Below are 17708 nucleotides of genomic sequence, written 5' to 3'. Positions count from 1 at the left end.
GGTGCCTGGCTACGGCATGGACACACATTGACTGGTTCAGAGATTAAACACAGGATGTTTCGACTACAACCTCAGGACACATGCATGCACAGATTTAACAAATGCCTTTACAATGTTTTAACTCATGAAGTGGAATCATGCGTCTGACTTGTGTTTATTCAGACACCTGATGAAGGTCATGGAAGATGTTAAGTGGACTGTGTGAACACATACTGTTTATAGACCTTATTCCTGGCCACGCCCACTGTCTCCTCTCTAATGTAGGGAGGTGGGGGTATGGAGCCCCATGTCAAGGGGTTTCCTGTGTTACCTGCTGTTGAAATACAGTAGCTACAGCAAAATGTAAATACATGAGTCTATGGGCAAGACGATGCCTGCAAACAGCCATTATACTCCCTGTTCCCCCTGACACAGAGAGGTTCACAGAACAGCTATTGTTTAGACCTGGTCTCTTCACTCTGGTTTGCACTAAACCCAGACCATATCTTCAACACAGTCTACTGGAAAAGAGGAGTTATGGTAGAAATACCATAATACTGTTCTGAGAGAGGTCCATGTCCCTCTGGCTTCCTCACCACTAGCATATATATCATGATAAGAAGACATCTGTACCACCTACTCCCTGTTCCATCCTGACAGGACGTCTGGAGATACATAACATGTACAATAGACCTTTATGCACAGTGGACACATAGCCCTTATTAAACACCTGTAGAATATACAATCGTATTAAACTTTTAAAATCAAAGTTCCTTTCCTATTCATTGGCTATCTTGTCCTCTTTGCCTGGACACTAAAACAATTGAAAGTGGAAAGACAGAATTCAAAACATTTTGGATTCTCTACTGAAATAAGCTTTCTTGGACATTCTACAAGACACTATGAGAAAAGACTCAAGAGAAAAAAGCCCTCAGAGATTTCATGGGGATGTGGAGAGTTTATTAACGGAGAACTTTTCCTACCTAAGTCTCCACAGGACATTTAACTCATTGACTGCCAGAGTTAAAACATTGTCTATTGTAGGGCTTTCACGACTAGAGATTTTTACAGGTCGACTAATTTCACCCAGTGGTAGTCGACTAGTCGACTAGTCGAAATTTTAATTAAAAAAATAAAATAAAAAAAAACTTTTTTTTTTTTTTTTTTTTTTTTTTTTTGGGTGGCACTGTTTTAATACCATCCTACTACTATATTACTATTATTATTATCCTCCTGCCCTTATTTTTATGGCGTTTTAAGGGAAGCGCTTCTGGCACAGCAGCACAGCGCCACAGCAGCGTCTCCAAGGATCCCCATTGCCCAATAATAGGCTTTTATTGGGCATACTTTTGACCCCCTTTTGATAAAAAATAAAGTCAGGAGGATAATAATAATAGTAAGATGGGCCATTACTATAGCATTAAAAATTAAATAAAAAAATAAAAAAAGGTTTTTTTTTTTTTTTTTCCAACTATTCGACTAGTACCAACAAGGTCGACTAGTGGTTATACTAGTCGACTAGTCGACTAGTCGACTAGTTGGTGAAAGCCCTAGTCTATTGTCCCCTTATCATTGAAAAAGCGATTGTACTGTACTTTTGATTGTACCTTGAAAAATCATGGAATGGACTCTAGATTATTATGGAAGTTTGGACTTTGCAGAGATGAGAAGCTTTTTGATGCTCAAGGAATACAGACAGTTGGATTTCTATTATAACTATTGTCAACCAGAATTCTAAGACAACCTCCATCTTCTATATAGATTATTAGAGTATGCTACAAAGTATTTTAGAATTTAGGAATGAAATTGTTGCTGATATTTCAAAAGTTCCTGTAATCAATGATTCTGTATTTTCAAGTAAAACCTATATTTGTTCTTTATCCAGACTCTACTTTCCTTCTTTTCTATTCAGCCCTTGATGTGTGTAAATGTGAACGTTGTGGTGAGTAAATCAACTCAATGTACAGCTAAGTTGTACATTTAACTTAAATTGTTGTTTTTAATTATTATTATTTTGTTATTATGATTATTTGTTAACTTTGTGATAAAGAGCCATTATGAGACATGCTTTGGAATGTGAGCTCTTCTCCACAGTGAGTAACTCATGTAAAGGTGCATATAGTCAGGGCCGCCCGAAGGGTAGTAAGAGCGGTGCGGACGCACAGGGGCCCGCACTTGGGGGGGCCCGGCGAAAAGAAGAGGACATTTTTATTTTTTCAAATGTATTATTATTAATATAATATAACAAGATTTCTGGGGGATCCTTGACTCAAGGAAGCTTCCTTGCCTTGACTTTGTGCGTCAAGCCGTGAAAAGTAAACAAGGCGGACGTGGGACATAATGGAATATAAAGAGGAAAATGACATTTCTTGGTGTGATACTAGAACACAACATCAGCTGGAAACCCCATATTTCATATAGAAGAGCTAAGCTGGCAAGAAGCGTTTCTATACTGGGAAAAAACAAGGCTCATTCTAAATCAAAGGACATGATTTATGACACATCATGCTTATGTTTTATAATAATAATCAAAGTAACTAGTAACTAAAGTTTTCAAATAATTGTAGTGGAGTAAAAGTACAATATTTTCCTCTGAGATGTACTGGAGTAGAAGTAAAAGTACTGAACATTGGAAATACTTCAGTAAAGTAAGAATAACTCAAAATTGCACTTAAGTACAGTACTTGAGTAAATGTACTTAGGTATTTTGCACCACTGTAACTACGGTTACCTAGCCAACGAACCTGCATGATGTGAAAGCCTTTTCTACAGAGGGGAGCTTAACCTAAAGCAGCTTCTTATACTCACCACTAGGGGGAGTCAGTGTGTCACAATCTGTAGGGTCAAGTTATGGAATGATCTGGATTAAGAACTCAAACAAAGCATTAATATTGTACAGTTTAAGTCAAGAGGATGTTTAAAATCACATCCTTAGCTGTTATAGAGTGGAGGATTGTATTTATTAATTAAAGTATTATTTTTATACTTTAGTGGTGCTTAGACAGGGGGTCCGTGGCCAAGTACATGGGGGCACATGTGTTCTGTGTGTTGTCACTGCTGTCCTAATGGACTCTTAATGTGCCATAGCGTCATAGTAAATCAGTGTCATACATACTGTGAAGAAAACCCAGAGACTGACACTCAGTCATTTGGTCTTATGATCAAAACAACAACTATATTATAATGTTATGTTATATAAAAAACAAACAAAACAAAACGTTGCCACAGACAAGGCCAAGTCTTGCAGACACATTGATGATCATGACAATCCCTGCAAATAACTTAAATATGCAAAACATATTACTGAAATATACAAAGAAACCCTGATTGACAATGACGGAATCAATAATGAAAATAAACAATGTAAAAACTATTGTTAACACAGGCCATACATATCCTTAATAAAGGGGAACTTTAAATGTATTTTTATGTATGAACATTTTGTAATTGTTTCGCCCCAAAATGCTACAGGTTGAAAGGTGTTCAAAAAAGCATGCATGTGTAAATATGTTTCATCCAGCTGTGAGACAGGTCCTGTAAAGGGGGGAGGGGTGCATGGAAGGAGAGGTGGGGTAAATCAAGTGTGATTTTGGCCAAACCTACAATGATTTAATTGTGTTAATTGTCTCAGACACACAGGGCACGTAAAGCTTCCTCAACAGTGTGGATAATAATAAGATACACAAGATTACAAAATGTTAAAGATAGAAGTAAAACAGTAGTAGTAGTAAAACATTATGATGAATGATTTGACTATTTCTCTCCATCACTGGGGGGCAAGACAATGCAAGCAGACCAGCAGGGAGCCTGACTCTCAGTGTCAACATGAACGGCTTGTTGAATGAGAGTGAGTGAGTGAATGGAGGAGGGGAGACATTTACCTACGGAAATTCACTGGCCAGAACAAGTACAGGTGTACAGAACATATAAATCAGTAGTCCAACAATACCTCCATTTACTAGTAAAAGCAATCGTATTTTCATGTAATAGTAATAGGCCTACCTATATTTAAACTGAAGTTTATATAATGTAGGTGACTGATTAACATGCAACATGCCACTACTACAATGTGCCTCAACAGCTTTGAATGTAATGATCATCTGTGTTTACACATCAATCAAAGCACCACAATGACCATTGTCCATCATGTCCTCACTGTTTTGCCTGATTCACTGCCTTTTTTTGCTATTATTTTAATGTTGTTTTATACTTTTACTTTTCTTTTTTGCTTCATTGTTAATTAGTTGTACTTTTTCTGTAATTGTATTATTGCTCTGTAAAATACTTTGAGCTGCATTTCATGTCATGGAAGGTGCTATACAAATAAAGTGTTATTATTATTATTATTATTATTATTACCCTTATTATTATTATTATTATTATTATTATTATTATTATTATTATTACCCTTATTATTATTATTATTATTATTATTATTATTATTATTATTATTATTACGGGGCCAGAGCTCTGCTCTGGACACGTATTGTTATTCGCATTATTCTGTCACTTCTTCTTCTTCTTCTTCTTCTTCTGCCACTTTTCGCAGTTCTGGCTGAACCGTGCAGTCGCTTTTTACGAAACTCGGCCATATGGTAGATGGCCATGAAAAACAATCAAGAAATAATTCTCACAATCTTTCGTCCAAAGGTGGCGCTATAGCACTCAATTGAAAATGGCAACTTTGAACAGGTACAACTCATGCCCTGTTTGACCTACAGCCATGAAACTTGGATACACACATGCGTCTCCTCATGCTGAACAACTTTCACACTCTGACCTTTGACCTCTGACCTTTAGATCTCCCACCATTTTGAATTATATGAAAAACAGTCATTGGCTCCTAACTTCTGCATTTTTTCACTTATGGAAAATCCGTTGGAAATTTTTGTAGAAAGTGGTCCAAAGTTCAAGTGTGAAACGTTTCGTGCAGATTGCTCAAAAATCCCAGGAGGAGATAGATTTTAACTATTACAGTTTTATGAAAATTATTCATCTGTGCCTAAAACATACATGCAGACTCACATTTCTTCGAAACTTTGCAGAAATGTAGAGGGTCATTCCAAATATCACTGAAACCAATCTTACTCCAATTGGCCAAAAGGGGGCGCTATAGCAATTTTTTGAAAAGGCAGACTTTAAACAGGCATAAGTCATGCCTCGTTTGGCCGAAAGTCGTGAAACTTGCTTACACATGTGCCTTGACTCATGAGGAACACACGTATCGATTTGACCATTAAGCTCCGCCCTTAGATTTTCCGCAATTTTGAGCAGTTTGAAAAATACTTGTTTTTGCCAGTTCTGGCTTAACCGTGCATACGCTTTTTACGAAACTCGCCCATATGGTAGATGCTCATGAAAAACTACCAAGAAATAATTCTCACACTCATTCGTCAAAGGGTGGCGCTATAGCACTCAATTGAAAGTGCCAACTTTGAACAGGTACAACTCATGCCCTGTTTGACCTACAACCATGAAACTTCGATACACACATGCGTCTCTTCATGCCCGACAACTTTCGTGGTCTGACTTTTGACCTCTGACCTTTAGATCGCCCACCATTTTGAATTATATGAAAAACAGTCATTGGCTCCTAACTTCTGCATTTTTTCACTTATGGAAAATCCGTTGGAAATTTTTGTAGGCAGTGGTCCAAAGTTCATGTGTAAAATGTTTCGTGCAGATTGCTCAAAAATCCCAGGAGGAGATAGATTTTAACTATTACAGTTTTATGAAAATTATTCATCTGTGCCTAAAACATTCATGCAGACTCACATTTTTTTGAAACTTTGCAGAAATGTACAGGGTCATTCCAAATATCACTGAAACCAATCTCACTCCAATTGGCCAAAGGGGGGCGCTATAGCAATTTTTTGAAAATGCAAATTTTAAACAGGCAAAAGTCATGCCTCGTTTGGCCGAAAGTCGTGAAACTTGCTTACACTTGTGCCTTGACTCATGAGGAACACATCTATCGCTTTGACCAGTAAGCTCCGCCCTTAGATTGTCCGTAATTTTGAGCAGTTTGAAAAACATTTAAACCCAGGATTTTTCAGCTATTTGCGTGAAACTGTATCATCTGTGTGATCTCCTTTTTCACAGTTACTTGTTTGTTGGGCCAATGGCGTCTCCCTTAAATGAATGCCTCACAATCTCAAGGTCGCCAGTTCAAGCCTCACTTGATGCAGACTTAATTTAAGTTGAATTGCAAACAACATGACTGTATCAATGAATACATGTGCAAATGGTAAAGATAACCTGAAATGCTTATTTGAGAGTTCGTTTTTTCAACGTATGACATACTTCATTCTGAAAATAGCTGATATACAATCTCACAACTTTTCATGGTTTGTGAGCTTGTAGATCGGCTACTTTCACTAGTTTTGGTTCTGAGGAGATGTACAATTTCTTCATTGGTAAATGGTTTGTGAACGAGTGATCTTAGTGTTAGTGAAACAGGGGCTTGGTTCATGAAAGAAGGCAAGAGTTTATGATCTTCAACAGACAATATCAGTCTGGACAAAGCTATAGCACTATAGGTAGTGTTGCAGCCTATTAGTCTGAAGGTTGAGAGTTCGAATCCTGTTAATGGCAGTAGGTTGAGATGTCCAATCAAACCATTATGTTTCCATCTCTCTCTCTCATCAATCTATTGTTTCCATGTCACTCTCTCTCTCTCTTCAATCTATTCCGTTTCCATGTCTCTCTCTCTCTCTATTCACTGGCCCCGTATTATCGCTGCTTGCAGCTATATTACGAATTGTTTTTCGCTCCCTCTCAATTCAAGGATAATCTTAGTTCTGGCTTAACCGTGCTGTCGCTTTTTACGAAACTCGGCCATATGGTAGATGGTCATGAAAAACTACCAAAAAATAATTTTCACACTCATTCGTCAAAGGGTGGCGCTATAGCACTCAATTGAAAATGCCAACTTTGAACAGGTACAACTCATGCCCTGTTTGACCTACAACCATGAAACTTCGATACACACATGCGTCTCTTCATGCCCGACAACTTTCGTGGTCTGACTTTTGACCTCTGACCTTTAGATCGCCCACCATTTTGAATTATATGAAAAACAGTCATTGGCTCCTAACTTCTGTATTTTTTCACTTATGGAAAATCCGTTGGAAAATTTTGTAGGCAGTGGTCCAAAGTTCAAGTGTTAAACGTTTCGTGCAGATTGCTCAAAAATCCCAGGAGGAGATAGATTTTAACTATTGCAGTTTTATGAAAATTATTCATCTGCCCCTAACACATACATGCAAGACTCACATTTCTTTGAAACGTTGCAGTAATGTAGAGAGTCATTCCAAATATCACTGAAACCAATCTCACTACAATTGGCCAAAGGGGGGCGCTATAGCAATTTTTTGAAAATGCAAACTTTAAACAGGCAAAAGTCATGCCTCGTTTGGCCGAAAGTCGTGAAACTTGCTTACACTTGTGCCTTGACTCATGAGGAACACATCTATCGCTTTGACCAGTAAGCTCCGCCCTTAGATTGTCCGCAATTTTGAGCAGTTTGAAAAACACTTAAACCCAGGATTTTTCAGCTATTTGCGTGAAACTGTATCATCTGTGTGATCTCCTTTTTCACAGTTCCTTGTCTGTTGGGCCAATGGCGTCTCCCTTAAATGAATGCCTCACAATCTCAAGGTCGCCAGTTCAAGCCTCACTTGATGCAGACTTAATTTAAGTTGAATTGCAAACAACATGACTGTATCAATGAATACATGTGCAAATGGTAAAGATAACCTGAAATGCTTATTTGAGAGTACGTTTTTTCAACGTATGACATACTTCATTCTGAAAATAGCTGATCTACAATCTCACAACTTTTCATGGTTTGTGAGCTTGTAGATCGGCTACTTTCACTAGTTTTGGTTCTGAGGAGATGTACAATTTCTTCATTGGTAAATGGTTTGTGAACGAGTGATCTTAGTGTTAGTGAAACAGGGGCTTGGTTCATGAAAGAAGGCAAGAGTTTATGATCTTCAACAGACAATATCAGCCTGGACAAAGCTATAGCACTATAGGTAGTGTTGCAGCCTATTAGTCTGAAGGTTGAGAGTTCGAATCCTGTTAATGGCAGTAGGTTGAGATGTCCAATCAAACCATTATGTTTCCATCTCTCTCTCTCATCAATCTATTGTTTCCATGTCACTCTCTCTCTCTTCAATCTATTCCGTTTCCATGTCTCTCTCTCTCTCTATTCACTGGCCCCGTATTATCGCTGCTTGCAGCTATATTTACCCTTATTATTAATGTTATTATTATTATTATTATTATTATTATTATTATTATTATTATCTGTGTTCAAATACCCAACGACAATAATTAACCAGCTTATTCAAATTTAATTTAGAGTCAACAATATATCACAAATGACTGCAAACAACCGGAGATTAAATGGGTCAAACGTTACACGTTGGGCATTTTGCCATTTTATCCATCCCCAAATAACAAGACAACAACATGCATGCACATGTATTCATCAGCCAACTTTTCATTCATCCAAAACAAGCAACTTACCTTTGTTGTGTGTAAGGAACGAAATCAAATGTAGTAATAATCATGGATCATCTTCTCTGTTCTCTCACACTGACCGACTGACCGTTCCGTCCGTTCACCCATACTGAGGGGGGGGGGGGGCTGGTTGGGAGTGTGCGACTCTGAACAGCTGTACCATGGTTCACATGACCATAGACATATAAAGGTAGACGCCTCCTTCGGCTCTGAAGCATTCGTATCTCGGGCACGCTTCCTTGTTCCGCAGGGCTATCCCATATAAGGCTTGGGCAAGCTGGAAACTTCCGTGTGCGTCACAGAAGGGGGCGTTCGGTAGGCCAATCAAAGGCAGGTGGGGCCGGTCTTTTCTTAAGAGGCAGTCGCGCACAGGGTTGAGCTGTAGGGGGTACGGGGGGGGGTACGGCGTACCCTTAGTTCTGACACTGTGGGAGCTGGGGGCGCGCGTGCACGCACCGTCAGCGGCGGTCTTTAACGCCTTAAAGTTTAAAAACAATAGCCTCTCAAGGTTCGCGCCGTCAGTGGCGAGCCGTTCTCAATAGCGTCTACCTGGCTGCTTTGCATAACATTAGGCTACTCGAGAAAAGACACGGACTTGAATTGAATGTGTTACATTCCTCTCACAATGACAGACAACATCTCTGCACTGCAAGGTGTGAAGGGGAGGATCGCTTAGCAGAGGACCCAGTTCTCTGAGACAAGACAAAGACAAGTTGTCTGATTATTTTAAGTAGGCCTACTTATGTGTGGGTGAGTCTATGTAAAGGGCTTTTATATAAAATTAAAAGGAAAATACAATAATTAATTTGAAACAAAAATAAAAACAACAAATTAACAGTGCAACAATACAACAAAATAATAAGACATATGATTACATTAATAATCACATGTTGAATACGGTATTTCAACTAGCACAGAGCAGCTCTGTGCTAGTTGAAATACGCCATAAAATACAGTACCCTTAGTTAAAAAATCCACAGCTCACCACTGGTCGCGCAGCAACTAGTCAGTTAGACACGCTGTGATTGGCCAGTAGTTAAAGCAATGTGATTGATCAGTAGTCAAACAGCCCTGCGGAAGAGCCTTGTATTGAGATACCAGTCGCTGCAATGAACTGCAGAGGCCAATGAGGTATCTAGGTTTCTATATCTATGCACATGACGCTCGTCTGTCACAAGCGTCATGGCGCTACTTGTTCCTGGTTTTTGAAATGTTTACATTTACAACCCGTACATCTACATAATCGTTCAAAGTTAAAATATAAAGTGCTGACCCTACGGCCATGGATGTAACAAGTTAAAACGCCTTGGTCTAAGTATCCGTATCTTCCGTATTTTTCAATACACAGCCTTTTAATCCAATCGGTGGCCATTTTTTCATATGCTTTCAACAACGCAACCCTATCGGCTGGAAGGTGTACTGCACTCTGATACATTATAACTATACAAAAATGGCCGCCGATCATATTAAAATGCTTTTTATTGCACAATACAGAAGATACAGGTACTTAGACCCATACGTTTTAACTTGTTACATTCATGGCCATGGGTTCAGCACTTTATATTTGAAATGTTAACGTTTATGTAGATGTACGGGTTGTAAATGTAGAAATCTTAAAAAACAGGAACAAGTAGCGCCATGACTGTCATGATATGACGGAGCTAAACAGGATAACAGTAGCTAATTATAAAGATGGCCCAAATAAAACGCAAAAACGGCATGCTGACTAAACAGACTATGTCACAGCCTATTTAGTAATGCACTGGTGCCCTTCTATGATTAAAAAAAAGAAAGAAAGAAAAAAAAACATTCTCGCAGTATTTTCGGGGACGCGTCCATTTACAGTTCAGTCCGGTCTAGACCCCCCGCCTACTGTATCCGGTACGGCACATGCACAATACACAACGCTGTTTCCGTGTCCGCTCAAGACCGGATATGCAAACTGAAAAGCCAATTGGAACCCATTTAAAATGTACGTTCCGTGACCATTTTCTTAATCAAACATGGCCAACACAGCATTCTGACTAAACGTACTATGTCAAGCACGTGTTTAGTAGTGTACTTTTGCGTTCTATCGTTAAGTACAAACATATTTGCCAGTCTTAACTCTATGGGTCCTGTCCGCACAAGAACTAAAAGCAAGATGGCTGCTCCTGCAAAACTGAGCTAGCCTGTGATTGGCTGGCAGAGTGAGGAACAGCGCCACTGACCTGCCATAGAGATAAAACGGTGGCCAAACACGGTATTGCATCCGTAGTGAGTTAAGACTAGCCTGGGCATCATTCCTTTTCGGGTATATGATCCGGTCGGGAAAAAAAGAGAAAAGCGACCGGATCGCGACAAACCGGAAAGACGTCTCACCCCAAAATAGGTCCGTCCTATAAAATCCTTGATACGGCGTAGTTTAGCTTATTTTTTAAATATAAATGTGAGTGTACTTTCCGGAGACTATTTAGCGTCTGTATTATCCATATTATCACACGGGGAAATTCTATTCCATTTAAATAGGGATTGGGGAACCAAAACAAAGCGGCACCGCAAAACCGGATCGCGACAATCCGGAAAGAGGATTCTTTTTTCTTTTTTCTTTTTCAGTAGGCGTGGCCTAGACCGGATCATATGGGCCTTCAGTAACGAATACCAGGCTTTCCTCCGAGGTGGAAAGACTGGTGATGCGAGGTTAAGTTAAGACTACCATAGACTTTGCATTGGAAAAGTTAAGGGCGAGTTAACAGTAGAACAATATTTAAACTAATATTTTATAATGTGTTAAATCATCATTATAGATTAGATTAACAGTAGAATAATATTTAAACTAATATTTTATAATGTGTTAAATCATCATTATAGATTAGATTAACAGTAGAATAATATTTAAACTAATATTTTATAATGTGTTAAATCATCATTATAGATTAGATTAACAGTAGAATAATATTTAAACTAATATTTTATAATGTGTTAAATCATCATTATAGATTAGATTAACAGTAGAATAATATTTAAACTAATATTTTATAATGTGCTAAATCATCATTATAGATTAGATTAACAGTAGAATAATATTTAAACTAATATTTTATAATGTGTTAAATCATCATTATAGATTAGATTAACAGTAGAATAATATTTATTCTAATATTTTATAATGTGTTAAATCATTATAGATTAGATTAACAGTAGAATAATATTTAAACTAATATTTTATACTCTGTTAAATCATCATTATAGATTAGATTAACAGTAGAATACTGTTTAAACTAATATTTTATACTCTGTTAAATCATCATTATAGATTAGATTAACAGTAGAATAATATTTAAACCATAGAGTTTAAACTAATATTTTTATTTTAGCCGTACGAGGGTGACGCGCGCCGAAAAGAGCCGATGTTGAGAGCTTGTAGATTGGCTATTTTCGGCGACGGCGCAGCCGGAGTACCCAGTCACAGAATTCAATAGGTCACCGATTTCAACTGAACACACCGGAAATCTCTATCTTAAAATGTGACTGTGTTTACATCTGCTAGCCTGCTAGCCAGCTAGCCAGCTAGCTAGCCGACTAGCTTGTCAAGTGTTTGAACTAAAAGTAAGTCCTGTGTTTGTTGTAAAACTTTCTTTATTTCAATCGACAGTTGTGTTAAATATTGATAATATATAACGCTTGGTAGACCACCCACCAGAGGGCGCTATTATACACTTTTTAACACATTTAGCGTCACAATGCGAGAGTGTGGAGGCAACAATGAACCACAGGAGGGCGACACTGAGCCGTTTGTCCTTTCTGAGTGTCGAAGAAGAGAAGCCAGGAAGCAAGCTTTGTTACTTCGTTACTGATCCGGTCTGGGTCTCTAGACCGGATACGGAAACAGTGTTCTAATGTAATGTGTGAGGCGTGAACTGCCGGATACGGGAGGCGGGTCTAAGACCGGATGTTACTGTTCAGTTTGTAATGAAAAGCAGCCTTGGTTTGCAGATGTAAATAAAACGGACGAAATCGAAAGTAAATGATAGTTTAAAGTAAACTCTGAGGAACAAGAAGACAAGATGGAGGATCTTTGTTCTTCTCAGTCAGTGTTTTATCTGTAAAGTCATGGATGTGTTTATTTATACATGTTGATGTGGATCAGCTGTTACACTGAGACAGGTAGAGTTATATTTATATTTATAAATATGTTTACAAAGCGTCTGAACTAAACTGTAACTTTTCAGGATCCACGCCCTGTTTTTTTTCCCTCCTAATAATGTATACAGGACTGAAGAGGTTAATGTGTGTTTTGTAATAATAATGTAAATCTACAAAGTATTGAAAGTAACTAACTAAAGTTTTCAAATAATTGTAGTGGAGTAAAAGTACAGTATTTGCCTCTGAGATTTAGTGGAGGAAAAGTAAAAAAATAACTCGAAAGTGTACTTAAGTACAGTAATTGAGTAAAAGTACTTTACGGTACTATGTGTGACGCGTTGTGGGCTTTTAAGTGCGTCACATGAAGTATGAATCGGGCCGTCCGTGTTCTCTGCTGTTGCCATGTCCGCTTATTATAAGCGAATGTGCGCTTATTTTTCTGTAAAGTTGCTTGTAAATATTGGTAGAAGTGGGGTGCATTTTCTGGGCTTGTTTCTAAAGTTTAGTTGGTTATGTGGGCTTGCTTCACAATTGTTCAATTGTTTTAACCGGTGGTTCTCAAATATTTTTATGTCATGGACCCCCAAGTTAATATGTAGGCTAATTTATCCCTATAAGCCCCATCTGAAAATGTTTTGTGCCAGCTGGAGGCAGATTTGTGCTTTTAAAATGTTTAAAAAATCTTCCAAATATTCCAAATTGTATTACAAGATTTTTGTTTAAATATAGCAGATCTACAAGCTCACAACGGTTTAATTAAGGTGCTTATAATGGCCTAAGTGCCAGTTGCTTCTTTTGGGCTTATTTTCATAGACCTGGTTGCTTATTTCTCTCACAAAATCTGGCAACACCGGAGTTTAACTTCTCGTCCAAACTTACAGCTGGCCGCGTGAGCCCTTTGTCCTGCTGTTTGTCTCCACAAAGTTGATAAAACTTGTGAAATACCGCAAATCTCGGTGTCTCATCTGCCAAGCATCTTTATAAATACCAGTAGTGTATTACTAGGCTTGAAAAGTCTTGTTTTGAACAACAGTATGGCTGATAGTACGAGACAACGCGCCGGCCGCGGGAACAAAGACGCGGAAGGTGAGAGCGGTGGTGATACTGCCGTTATGAATGAACTTAAAGCGCTTAATGCGAAAATGGACCGTATGCAGTCTGCAGTGGAAAAGCAGGTCAATAATAAAATTGACAGTCTGCGTGGAGTATATTTAATTGGAATAGAAGATGTAATCATCCATGGACAAGAGAGGTCTCTTCAATATTTTCACTCTCTGATTTAAATGCATATTTTATGAACAACCTTCATTGTAACATAAATACTGTCAAACATAAATTATCAATATTACATCAGGAGCAATGGAGGGTGGACATTTGGAAAAAAGCAAAGTTAAGAAATTATGTTCAATATAAAGAGAATTATATCACTGAACCTTATGTTGCATTCAATCTAAAGAGAGGACAGAGGTCTCTCTGTGCCCAGTTAAGATCTGGTGCATTGCCTCTGGCAGTTGAGGTGGGTAGATATACTGGCATTCCTGAGGAGCAGCGATTGTGTGTTCTGTGTGACCTGGGAGTTGTGGAGGATGAGGTTCATTTTGTTTTTCACTGTCCACTGTACAATGATGTACGAAATTCTTTATTTGAAAAAATGCAGGATAAGAATCCAGATTTGTTTTGGATGTATGAATGTTATATGTTAAGTTGGCTGTTCAATAAGGAAGTTTTTGTTTTAGGAAAATTCATAGAGAAAGCATGGCAGTTGAGATGGAGGACGATGTACCCGTAACTTGGACAATCAAAATGTTTATGTATTCTGTCTGTGGTGTATCTTGGTGTATATGTACATTGTGTGAGTGTCTTATAAGCCCGTGCGGGCTGGGCATCATGTGGTGCAGGACACTATAATAAAAATCTATCTATCTATCTATCTATCTACAGCTGTCGGCCGCGATGCCTTGACACTGACAGAGAACTTGAACATCATTCATTCTGATCTGTCTGGAAGCGAGTCCCACTATTGCACGATGGATCAGCTGAACGTAATGTGTAATGTTTACAAGGTTTAACCCCGCCAGCAAATAATAGACTAATAACCTGGAAAGGATATAACATGCTCACGTTTACCAGGTAAAAAGATGATGTTGAGAATAAATCCAGGGCATACAAGTGGAACGATTATGGACCAGAGCTTATTGATTACTTATTGATTAAATGAGTTAATTTTGGATTAATATATCACTGTCCTACGTCTGAATGGGGAATGGATCTTCTGGACACAGCTTTCATCACTATTAGTTTCCTCATCAGATGGTAACATTTATTAGGCTGTTGTGTGTGGCGTTCATGTGATCAATATACAGTAGAGTAGCCTACAGTAGACTATTAGCCTACAAATTAATACCGCGGCACGGACACTGGTGCATCAGTCCCTCCGCAGTCTCATTAAGGCATGAAGCCTATTTTCATTATTACTTGACACTTTGGCTGAGATGGCCCGCTGGCAAACACACTAATAAGGGACCTAATAATTCAGCTCTAAATGCGACTCATAGCCTAGAAAATAAATAAAAAGCGGTGGAATCTACATCATGTCTATATTATGCATAGGCTACAAGCAATACATTGTTTGACATTTATTTTTTATTTTTTATATATATGTGTTGACAAATGTTGGGCACATATATATTTTATTTGAGGTTTGCCACTGTTGTAATTGATTTTGGCATGAAGAATAAAGCATTCTAAAGACATACGCACATTTCAGCCCTGGTAAGACAGCCTCGGGGCTGACCTGAGAACGTGCGCACCTGACGCACAAAACACAGACCAAAACTATTTATGAATCCGACTGCAGGTGTAGGATTTGTCCTAAATGCTGGTACGTACAAAATGTGGTCGCAAATCCCTTTATGAATCGGGGCCATTGATCTTAGAGCTTGTAGATCGGCTATTTTCAAAATGTTTGTCTCTTTCTTATATAATTTGGCCGATCTTGTTTCACGTTGTGTTGAGTTGACGGAGCTGAAGCGTAAAGTGTGACTCATCGGGTTCAACATTAGTGAGCCATGTGACCCGGCAGTGACCGGCACCGACCAATAGGACGCTGCGTCCTGTGTGTTGACCCGGCTCATCTCGGCAGCCATTTTGTTTGTAGTTTTTTTTTCCTCCAGTGAGTCAAAGGTCCGCCAAATCTTTGCGTGATATGATTTTTTGGGGGCGGTGTAACCGCCCCCCTATAAGTGAGGTTTGGACACTGACCAATCCTGCACCGTGATTGGCCAATAGTCTACAACGCGGTCTACAACCCCCTAACCCTTCCACAGTCAATGCAAATCTATACTTTTGCAAAGTCAGCCAATCACATTACAGCTAGTGTCATCACCACTAACTGTAATGTGATTGGCTGACTTTGCAAATTCAGCTTGTAGATCGGCTATTTTTGGCAAAGAGTTATAGGTGTAGAGGGAAAAAAGAGCAGCAAAAGTTGATCTGAAACACAACTTTAATATAGAGGGGGTCCCCGCTTCATCGCTCTCTCAGCTAGGGGGTCCTTGGCCTGAAAACGTTGAAGACCCCTGGTTTAGAATACTTTACACTGTTTACAGATAGGACCCCTCCCCCATCTGAATAGTTTATGTGAGCATAATGAAGAATAGCACAATAATAAATTACTATCACAAATAAATGATACGTTTTTATTAATTATTACAGTTTCACATGCAAACGTAAAACTAAACATCTCTGTGTTTTATTGTCATAAATGTCTCTTCTGCCATGAATCTGTCATTCATAATTATTGATGTCATTCACACTTAAACCCTGTATTGAGTCTATTCTCACTTAAAAACAAACTTCAGTTTATTGGGCGCTTTCTTCCGTCAACATTAATCTCTTTGGCAAAAATAGCCGATCTACAAGCTCACAACGACGCGTTGTGAGCTTGTAGATCGGTTCTTTTTTGGCGAACGTTCCCTCCAGAAAAGGCACGCTGGGGTTCATGTGGTTAATGCTATTCATAATGATGTCATTCTCTCTCTCTCTCTCTCTCTCTCTCTCTCTCTTAAAGGTCGTCACATTTGAGCAGATCTTTGCTGTCCATTGACGTGGAGTTTACACAACGTTTAGACTCAGTGAGTTCTGTTATTTATTTTATTTTATAGAAGATACTCTGATCGTCTGAATCTGTCATTATGAAGTGTCTATAGACCACCGAAGTCTGACGGAATTTACACATCCTTGGTTTGTCTACCTGGTTCGCGATTTTCCACCCCCATTCTAAATCCCATAGACGTCTTTAATATCGCGTCAAATAAGAACTGTGTTCCAAAAATAAACAAGTGATCCCGGCGGTTTGACTCTTATGGATATGAAGCATCAACTGACGGTGAGAAAACCATAATGTTACTTCCGCCGAATTAGTTACATTTTCGCCAGAAACAGACGGTATCAAATATAAGTGACTGACTATCATAAACGATACAGAACCTCCTCCCTGACAATTATGCCGAGACAGTTTGTTTATTTTTGGACCACAATTCTTATATGAGACGATTCTATGATGACCCAATGTTATTCTCCATAGAGACATGACTTTACGAACCTGGGGATGAACGAGTGACGTCAGGACTTCGTGGTCTATTAGTTCACATTCCAACATGAATTCATCCTCCTTCACTGTGTTAGATGATAAACATAGTTCACATTCCAACATGAATTCATCCTCCTTCACTGTGTTAGATGATAAACATAGTTCACATTCCAACATGAATTCATCCTCCTTCACTGTGTTAGATGATAAACATAGTTCACATTCCAACATGAATTCATCCTCCTTCACTGTGTTAGATGATAAACATAGTTCACATTCCAACATGAATTCATTCTCCTTCACTGTGTTAGATGATAAACATAGTTCTCATTCCAACATGAATTCATCCTCCTTCACTGTGTTAGATGATAAACATAGTTCACATTCCAACATGAATTCATTCTCCTTCACTGTGTTAGATGATAAACATAGTTCACATTCCAACATGAATTCATCCTCCTTCACTGTGTTAGATGATAAACAT

At 38.5% G+C, this 17708-nt stretch overlaps 1 protein-coding gene across 1 annotated transcript in view; it reads left to right on the top strand.

Annotated features, from left to right (window-relative positions):
* The window catches only part of LOC311038678 (NACHT, LRR and PYD domains-containing protein 12-like), a gene marked incomplete at both ends in the record, with an annotated part of 279561 nt that overhangs the window by 213486 nt on the left and 48367 nt on the right, over nucleotides 1–17708 (top strand). The window lies entirely within an intron of this gene.

This window comes from Gymnoscopelus microlampas, assembly GCF_963454915.1.
Source record: "Gymnoscopelus microlampas genome assembly, chromosome: 22".
Lineage (NCBI taxonomy): Eukaryota > Metazoa > Chordata > Actinopteri > Myctophiformes > Myctophidae > Gymnoscopelus > Gymnoscopelus microlampas.
Note: the sequence above shows the minus strand (reverse complement) of the source record. Positions and strands in the feature narration are given on the sequence as shown.